At 36.9% G+C, this 7184-nt stretch overlaps 1 non-coding gene across 1 annotated transcript; it reads right to left on the bottom strand.

The window, feature by feature from the left end:
• Positions 1-2833: 2833 nt before the first annotated feature.
• LOC112534448 lies at positions 2834-2940 on the bottom strand. Its single transcript, XR_003078736.2, has one exon. It is a non-coding gene; the product is annotated as a small nucleolar RNA R71 (small nucleolar RNA).
• Positions 2941-7184: the final 4244 nt, after the last annotated feature.

The raw sequence follows: 7184 nt of genomic DNA, 5'->3' as shown, positions 1-7184 counted from the left end.
TCAAATTACTCACAGTGTTTATAGGTAAATAAAAAGATTCCCTAAATGTAGCTGCACCAAACTTGTTTACCAGAAGCTTGCTCATTAACCCTATCTTCGCTACTGCGAATTAATGAATACCAAAATCAAAGGGTCTTTACAAGGGTTGAAATGTGGATAAGGTAAAGGTAAGAATATTTGAAAAGAAGTGTAAAGTATACTGAAAAATGATGTATTTATTTAGAATGAGGAGCTGAATGCCAAATCAACAAAAGTACTCACTAAGCCTTATGTGAAGTAGAGGATGCTCAAAGAATTGAATCCAAAAGAGAAAAGAGCTAAGAAAGAAGCATAATAAACACTTATTTAATTTTTTTTTCTTTTTTTTATATGCCACTGCAGCTTACACAGAGGCTACATGGTTAATGACACAAACAACGAGAATAGTTATACAATTTGGATTGAAGGAAGCATCAAAGAATGATTAAAAGGAGTAAGTGAATTTATAACCAAAATTAGGCACTATAATTCCATAAAAGAAGAAGCATAACATATAATTATTCAGTATACAGGGTGAAAGAAAAGACAAATGTACAAAATGGTATAGATGTAGTGTATAGGTGTAAATCATGAAGAAAAGATTAAGGCTCAAAACTAGCTGACTAATGGAAACAAAGGGTAGGCTTTTGGCCAGAAGTGGTGAATCCTAAGTTGCCTAAATCATTTAATGGTATTAAAAAATTTATGTAACCTCAACAAGCATTACGTAGCAAGTTCTAGAAAGAAAATTAAATACAGCGCACACTCAAATACGAAAAATCATGAGTATAATTTGCAATGGATGCTCAAATTTTGGTTCAAAAACTCACGTTTGAAGTGGCTAAAAATTTTCAATTGGACCCAGCCTTATCAATTGAATCATCACATAAATGGTATAAGAGATTGGCATAATCAAAGTTCAAAGATAAAGGTTGAAAATCTGCAAAGAACTCAAGCAACACCGGTTTAACCCGACCAAAGTGACATATTGAATATAGTGAAATTGCTTTTCAAGAATAAAAATTGAGAGGGATAATCAATTTCAAGTATGTGAATTAAATCATTAATTACAACATAACAAACTAAGCTTAAACGACATGAAGAACATAGGTCCTAACATCCTAAAAATAGACAACACTAGTGATAGCAATTTCAGACACATCCAAAAGTCATGGGAAAGAGAAAAGAACATATGGCTTACCCACACCCACCCCACACTTAAAGAACACACTATCCTCAGTGTAAAACAAAGTGGGTACCCCGCATGGGATGTACAAATAAACAAGGCAAAATCAATAATATTTAGGTACATGACATGTATGAAAAATAAAGTAAATCAACACAGAAAATAAAAAGAAGATCTAGGGGGGGAAATCTAACACAATTCATAATGTCTCATGAATAATGCGATATCTTATTAACACTGAAAGTAAGAAGAATACAAAAAGGAACTCAAACAATCCAATAATTGAGTACTAAGCCAACATAGTAAGGAAATCCCAATAGGTTTAATCGATCTAGCTACACATGTTTATGTCTAAAACAACTAGGAATTCAATAACAATGAAATAATAAAGAAAATGAAATAGATACACCATTTTCCTTCGAATTGGATGAACAACTTAAAATCCAAATCTACACTGTGGTTCATCTCCCGAATTGCCTCTTGATTTGCTTCAAAACCCACGCTTGATCTTTAATATGATGCTTGAACCACTGAAATCCATCCTTTAATATGCGAAATGGTCTCCCAAAGTCGAATGTTAAAGTTTGAAAAGAGGTGGCTTGATGGGCTATATGAGATCTAAAGTTAGAAAATCAATCCCCTTACAAAAGAACTTGATTTTGCCTATATAAATGTTTCAACATGGCTGTGCTCAAGCTTGTGCTGGTCAGCACGGTCGTGCTCAAGCCTGTGCTGGACCTCCGAGTCCCGAAAAATCAGCCTCTTCTCCTTGACCATGCCCTCGTCGATGCTGAACCACCACAGGCCGTGATGAAGGCCATGGTGGCCTCAGAAACTGTGCCGAAAGGTCACTTTTGAGGGTCAAATGTCGATGGTTCAGCATGGCCAGAGTCCAGGCTGTGCTCAATCTTGAAATGCTAGCCTTTGCTCAATTTTGATGGATTTTGGTCCGTATTCGCATGTATTTCCCTCAAATACTGATAATATCCATCGATGATCACCTGAAACATGAAAGGAATCAAAACACAGGTGATTCTGGCATAAAACAAGATAACTATGCACAAAAATGGAAGTAATTAGGCATATAAATATGTGTAAAATAATGCATATCACTCTATTGGAACTAGAGCGATCACTCAAGCAGTTAAGGAAGCGGTTGAACTTAAAGGAGTAAGAGATTAAGGTTAGGAAAGCCGTAGACGAGAGTGAACCGGAAGACACTACAGTAGAGATGGCAGACGCCAATGACAACAATGAGAATAACCGGACGATATATGATTTTGTGAGACCATCGTTGGAGGGGACGCAAACATGCACTACGAGACTGGCTGTCACTGCTAATAATTTTAAAATAAAGCCTTTGTAATTCAGATGGTACAGCAAACGGTTCAGTTTAGAGGCTTGCCAGATGAGGATCCTAATGCGCGTATAGCGAGTTTCTTAGAGATTTGTGATACCTTCAAGATTAATGGGACAACAGACAATGCAATTTGTCTCCGCTTGTTTCAATTTTCTTTGAGGGATAGAGCAAAGCGGTGGTTATATTTGCTACCTCCAAACACTATCACTACTTGGGATTCTTTGGTAGACAAATTTTTATTTATGTACTTTCCTCCCTCTAAAACTACTAAAATTAGAAATGACATATCTTCTTTTATGCAGTTTGATGATGAGTCAATGTACGACACCTAGGAGAGGTACAAGGACTTACTGTGGTGCTACCCACACCATGGACTCCAATCTGGTTACAAGTACAAACTTTTTATAATGGTTTGAATTTGGCTACTAAGCATATGGTAGATGCAGCTGCAGGTGGTTCTTTGAGCAGCAAGACACCAGAGCAAGCCCAAAGCTTGATAAATGAGATGGCCACAAACAATTACTAGTGGCACACTACTAGGAGTAGGATGGGTGGTCAAGGGATTGTATGCTAGTTGGATGAAACTGCAGCCTTGGCGACTCAAGTGGAGTTATTATCTAAGAAAATTGATCAACTCTAGATACATGTCCAAGCAGCTCAAGCAAGTAGTGAGTTTTGTAGTGACCTGCATTTCAGTAGTAACTGTATGTCGGGAGGTACATTTGCTTCTTCTTCATCTAACCATGAATAGGTGGAGTATATGAGGAGTCAGCCTAGGCAGCAGAATAATCCATATAGCAACACTTATAATCCGGGATGGAAAAATCATTGGAACTTCGTATAGAGGAACAATAATAACCAGGGGCCACCAGGGTTTTAGCGACTACATCAACAGCAGCAACAATTTGTTTTCCCACCTTAGTCTCCTCAGATTCAAGAGAAAAAGCCTAACTTAGAGGAGCTGATGATGAAGTTTGTGTCCACTTTAGAGACCAGATTCTAGCAGATGGACGCAGCTCTTAGAAATGAATAGGCCTCCATTCAGAACTTGGAGAATCAAATAGGCCAGATTTCTAAGATATTGGCTAAGAGACAGTCAGGGACTTTGCCTAGCAATACAGAGTCCAACCCTAGAGATCATGTGAATGCAATCACTTTGCGGTCAAGTAAGTATATTCCTAGTTCTTCTCTTGTTTCTCATAATGATATTGATGAAGTAAATTCAAGCAGAAATTTGAAGATAATAAGGCAAAGGAACTAGAGAAGGAAGAGGCAAAGAAGATTTCACTGAGGGAATACCAGCCTAAAATTTCATACCCTGCTAGGTTGAAGCAGGCGCAAGTCGAGCAGCAGTTTGGTAGATTCCTTGATGTATTTAAATAACTGCACATAAACTTACCTTTTGTTGAAGCTATGTCACAGATGCCTAGGTATGCGAAGTTCTTAAAGGAGATCCTTAGCAACAAAAGGAAGTTGGAGGACTTGGCATTCGTGATGCTAAATGAGGAATGTTTGGCGATTTTCCAGAAAAAGTGATAAAAAAAGAAACGTGATCCAGGGAGTTTTACTATTCCTTGTATTATAGGTGACTTAACTATTAGTGATGCTTTAGCTGATTTAGGAGCTAGCACTAATATAATACTATACAACCTGTTTGCTAAGTTGGGGCTGGGAGAGACAAAACCTACTAGGATGAGTATACAACTAGTTGATAGGTCAGTCAAGTATCCTAGGGGTATTGTAGAGAATGTGCTTGTTAAAGTGGATAAATTCATATTTCCTTTTGACTTTGTGATCTTAGACATAGATGGTGAGAGTAGTATACCTTTAATTTTACGTAGACCTTTCCTTGCAACATCTAGGGCAATTATAGATGTTTGTGATGGAAAGCTTAAACTTAAGGTAGGGGATGAGACTGTCACCTTTGACTTGAATGATTCTATGAAAATGTAATATCTGAAATTCTTCTTTTTAATAATAATAATAATAATAACTTTTAAGGATTTTAAATGTTAGATAAAAATTTAAGGAATTATTGACCCATATTTAATAAGTTTAATTAGATAAGAATTTGCTAAGCGAATTATATAAAATGTGCTTTACTTCTCATAAGTTTCACCCTTGTATTTACTTAGTATGTATAGGTATAATTAAATTTGCCTAATTGGAGGCTATAAAAATAATTATTTTTGAAATTATTTGGGGAAAAGGTAATTGTAATTAGCAAGATGGTATTGGACCAAATTAGAAAATAGTCAACAAATTGATTATTTAAGTTAATTAAGTGTTAGGATTAATTTGATAATTAATTATGAGATAGGGGCTAAAAGTATAATTTCATTAATATGGAGTTTAGGATAATTTTTATGGTTGATATTTTTTTGTAATTAAATATGTCAGTAAGGGTGTTTTAGTAATTTTACTATTAAAAGCAAGGGTAAATAAGTAACTCTCTATTTTTAATAATTTTAATTTAGCTTAAAATAAGTAGCTAGGGGCTTAATTAAAATACTAAAAAAAAGCTGGAGGATTAAACAAGAAATTTGCAGAGGGAAATAGCTAGTAACTAAAGAATGTAGGGACTAAGTTGCGATAAGGAAAAGAAAGAAAGAAAGAAGAAAGGAAAGAGGAGGAAGAAGAAGAGGGAGGAGAAGAAGCTTGCATCAGCCATCAATCGCAGATGGCGGAGGAGACTGTCTGAGGCGTGGTGGCGATGGCTGGTTGAAGAGGAGAGGCCGACGAATGTAGCAGCAGCATCGGCGATGGTGATCAGGGGTGGCAGATGGCGAAAATCGGCAAGAAAAGGCAGAATTTCATGACGTTGTTCATGGAGTTTTCAGCGACCATTTGTAGCATTCTTAGGCTCAAAACGATCAGCAGCTTTTAGGCTTTCTTTTCCGCCCATTGTCACCCCTTGAGGCTGCCGGAATTGTAAAATTGGGCGAGGTAAAGAATATAGGGGTAGTTCGGATTTTTCACTTTTTCGCCCAGTGCCGTTGAGCTTCCGATGATCGGAGGACACATTCAGAATTTTCTGATCATAAGCTTTCCAATGACACTAATTTTGCAGCAATCGGACTCCGTTGGAAAATCAACGGTCGAAAATGTCTATGATTTTCTTCGGATGATCGGGGACTGGATCGGAGAATCAGGTGCTAGAATCATCGTCTACGCTTTGTCTCGAGTTCTTAGGCGTGCTCGGATCGTCGATCGAACTCCGGCAGTTGAAGGCGAGTCGACCGATTTATCAAGCGTTTCAGTAATTCTTTAGCTTGTTGATTTTAGAGATTATTAATTAAAAATTTATATTGATTAATTATTGTGTTATTTTATGGTGGATGTCATGGAGTTGAATTAGTTAAATACCAAATAATTATGTGTGGGTTGATTGTCGAAATAAATATTATGTCAGACCGCTTGTAAAATAATTATGATCTATGGTGTGTTGCAGAGTCGGGAAAGATAATGTAGTTTTGGTGGCTTGACTCTATTAATTAATTGATGAATATTAAAAGTGTTTCTGGCAGGTTTTGGACCTATTATACGGGGGAAAACGTCCGTATTTTAGGGGAAGTTCTACCGAATTTTCGATAAAATTTTCGAGTCAAAATTCTTAGACAGTCAATTATAGGAGTCTAGGCCTAGGGTTATTTATTTAATGTTTTATTTTTATTGATTGGATTATTCTCGTGAATAGATAATCCATCATTTCAGTCCGCTCCACCCGAGGCTTAGGAGCATAGCAAGAGGGGTCATCAGAACTGTGAGTTAAAGTCATATATCTTCTATACATGTGTCAATGCTAAAATTTTATATAATAATTTTGATTAATTGATTTATAGATTTAAATTATTTATTTATTTACTATTCATCTAAATAACTGTATTATAGATGAAAGAATATTTTACGATTGCATGTTGACTTGGGATGCAATGACAGTAGAACATGCCACCTGATGGATTGCATCAGGACTGTGTGTGCACCGGTATAAATCTGAGATGATATGGAACCTCCACGAATAAGCTTGAGAATCCTTTTTGAATCGCCGACCCCCAACACATTAACATGAAAACCCCAAGAACCAATTCGGTTCAACCTCTAAGAAAGGTTAAAAGACAGATTTCTTAGAAAGATGATCAAGAATTAGAACCTAAGGAAAACTAAGTCCCTTAAACCCCAATCCTAAGTACGCCACAAGGATAGATCAACTCCTTGATAAGTAAGATTTTGATATGCATCATTTTATATATATTTATATGCTCAATTGTTTACATTTTGTTTGCATAGTTATCTTATTTTATGCCAGAATCACCTGTATTTTGGTTCCTTTCACGTTTCAGGTCATTATCGAGGGACATTATCAGTAATCGAGGGAAATACATGCAATTACAGACTAGAATCCATCAAATTGAGCAAGGACTAGCATTCCAAGGTTGAGCATGGCCTGGACTCCAGCCATGCTGAACCATCAAATAGTTGCCCTTCAAGAGTGCCATTTTGGCGCGGTTTCCAAAGCCACCACGGCCTCCACCACGGCCCCTGGTGGCTCAGCACCGACTAGGGCACGGCTAGGAAGAGTCGTGAGTTGCAGAACACGGAGGTCTAGAATGCCTTGGACTC

Source organism: Ricinus communis, chromosome 4 (genome assembly GCF_019578655.1).
Source record: "Ricinus communis isolate WT05 ecotype wild-type chromosome 4, ASM1957865v1, whole genome shotgun sequence".
Lineage (NCBI taxonomy): Eukaryota > Viridiplantae > Streptophyta > Magnoliopsida > Malpighiales > Euphorbiaceae > Ricinus > Ricinus communis.
This window is presented reverse-complemented; position numbering and strand designations above follow the sequence as displayed.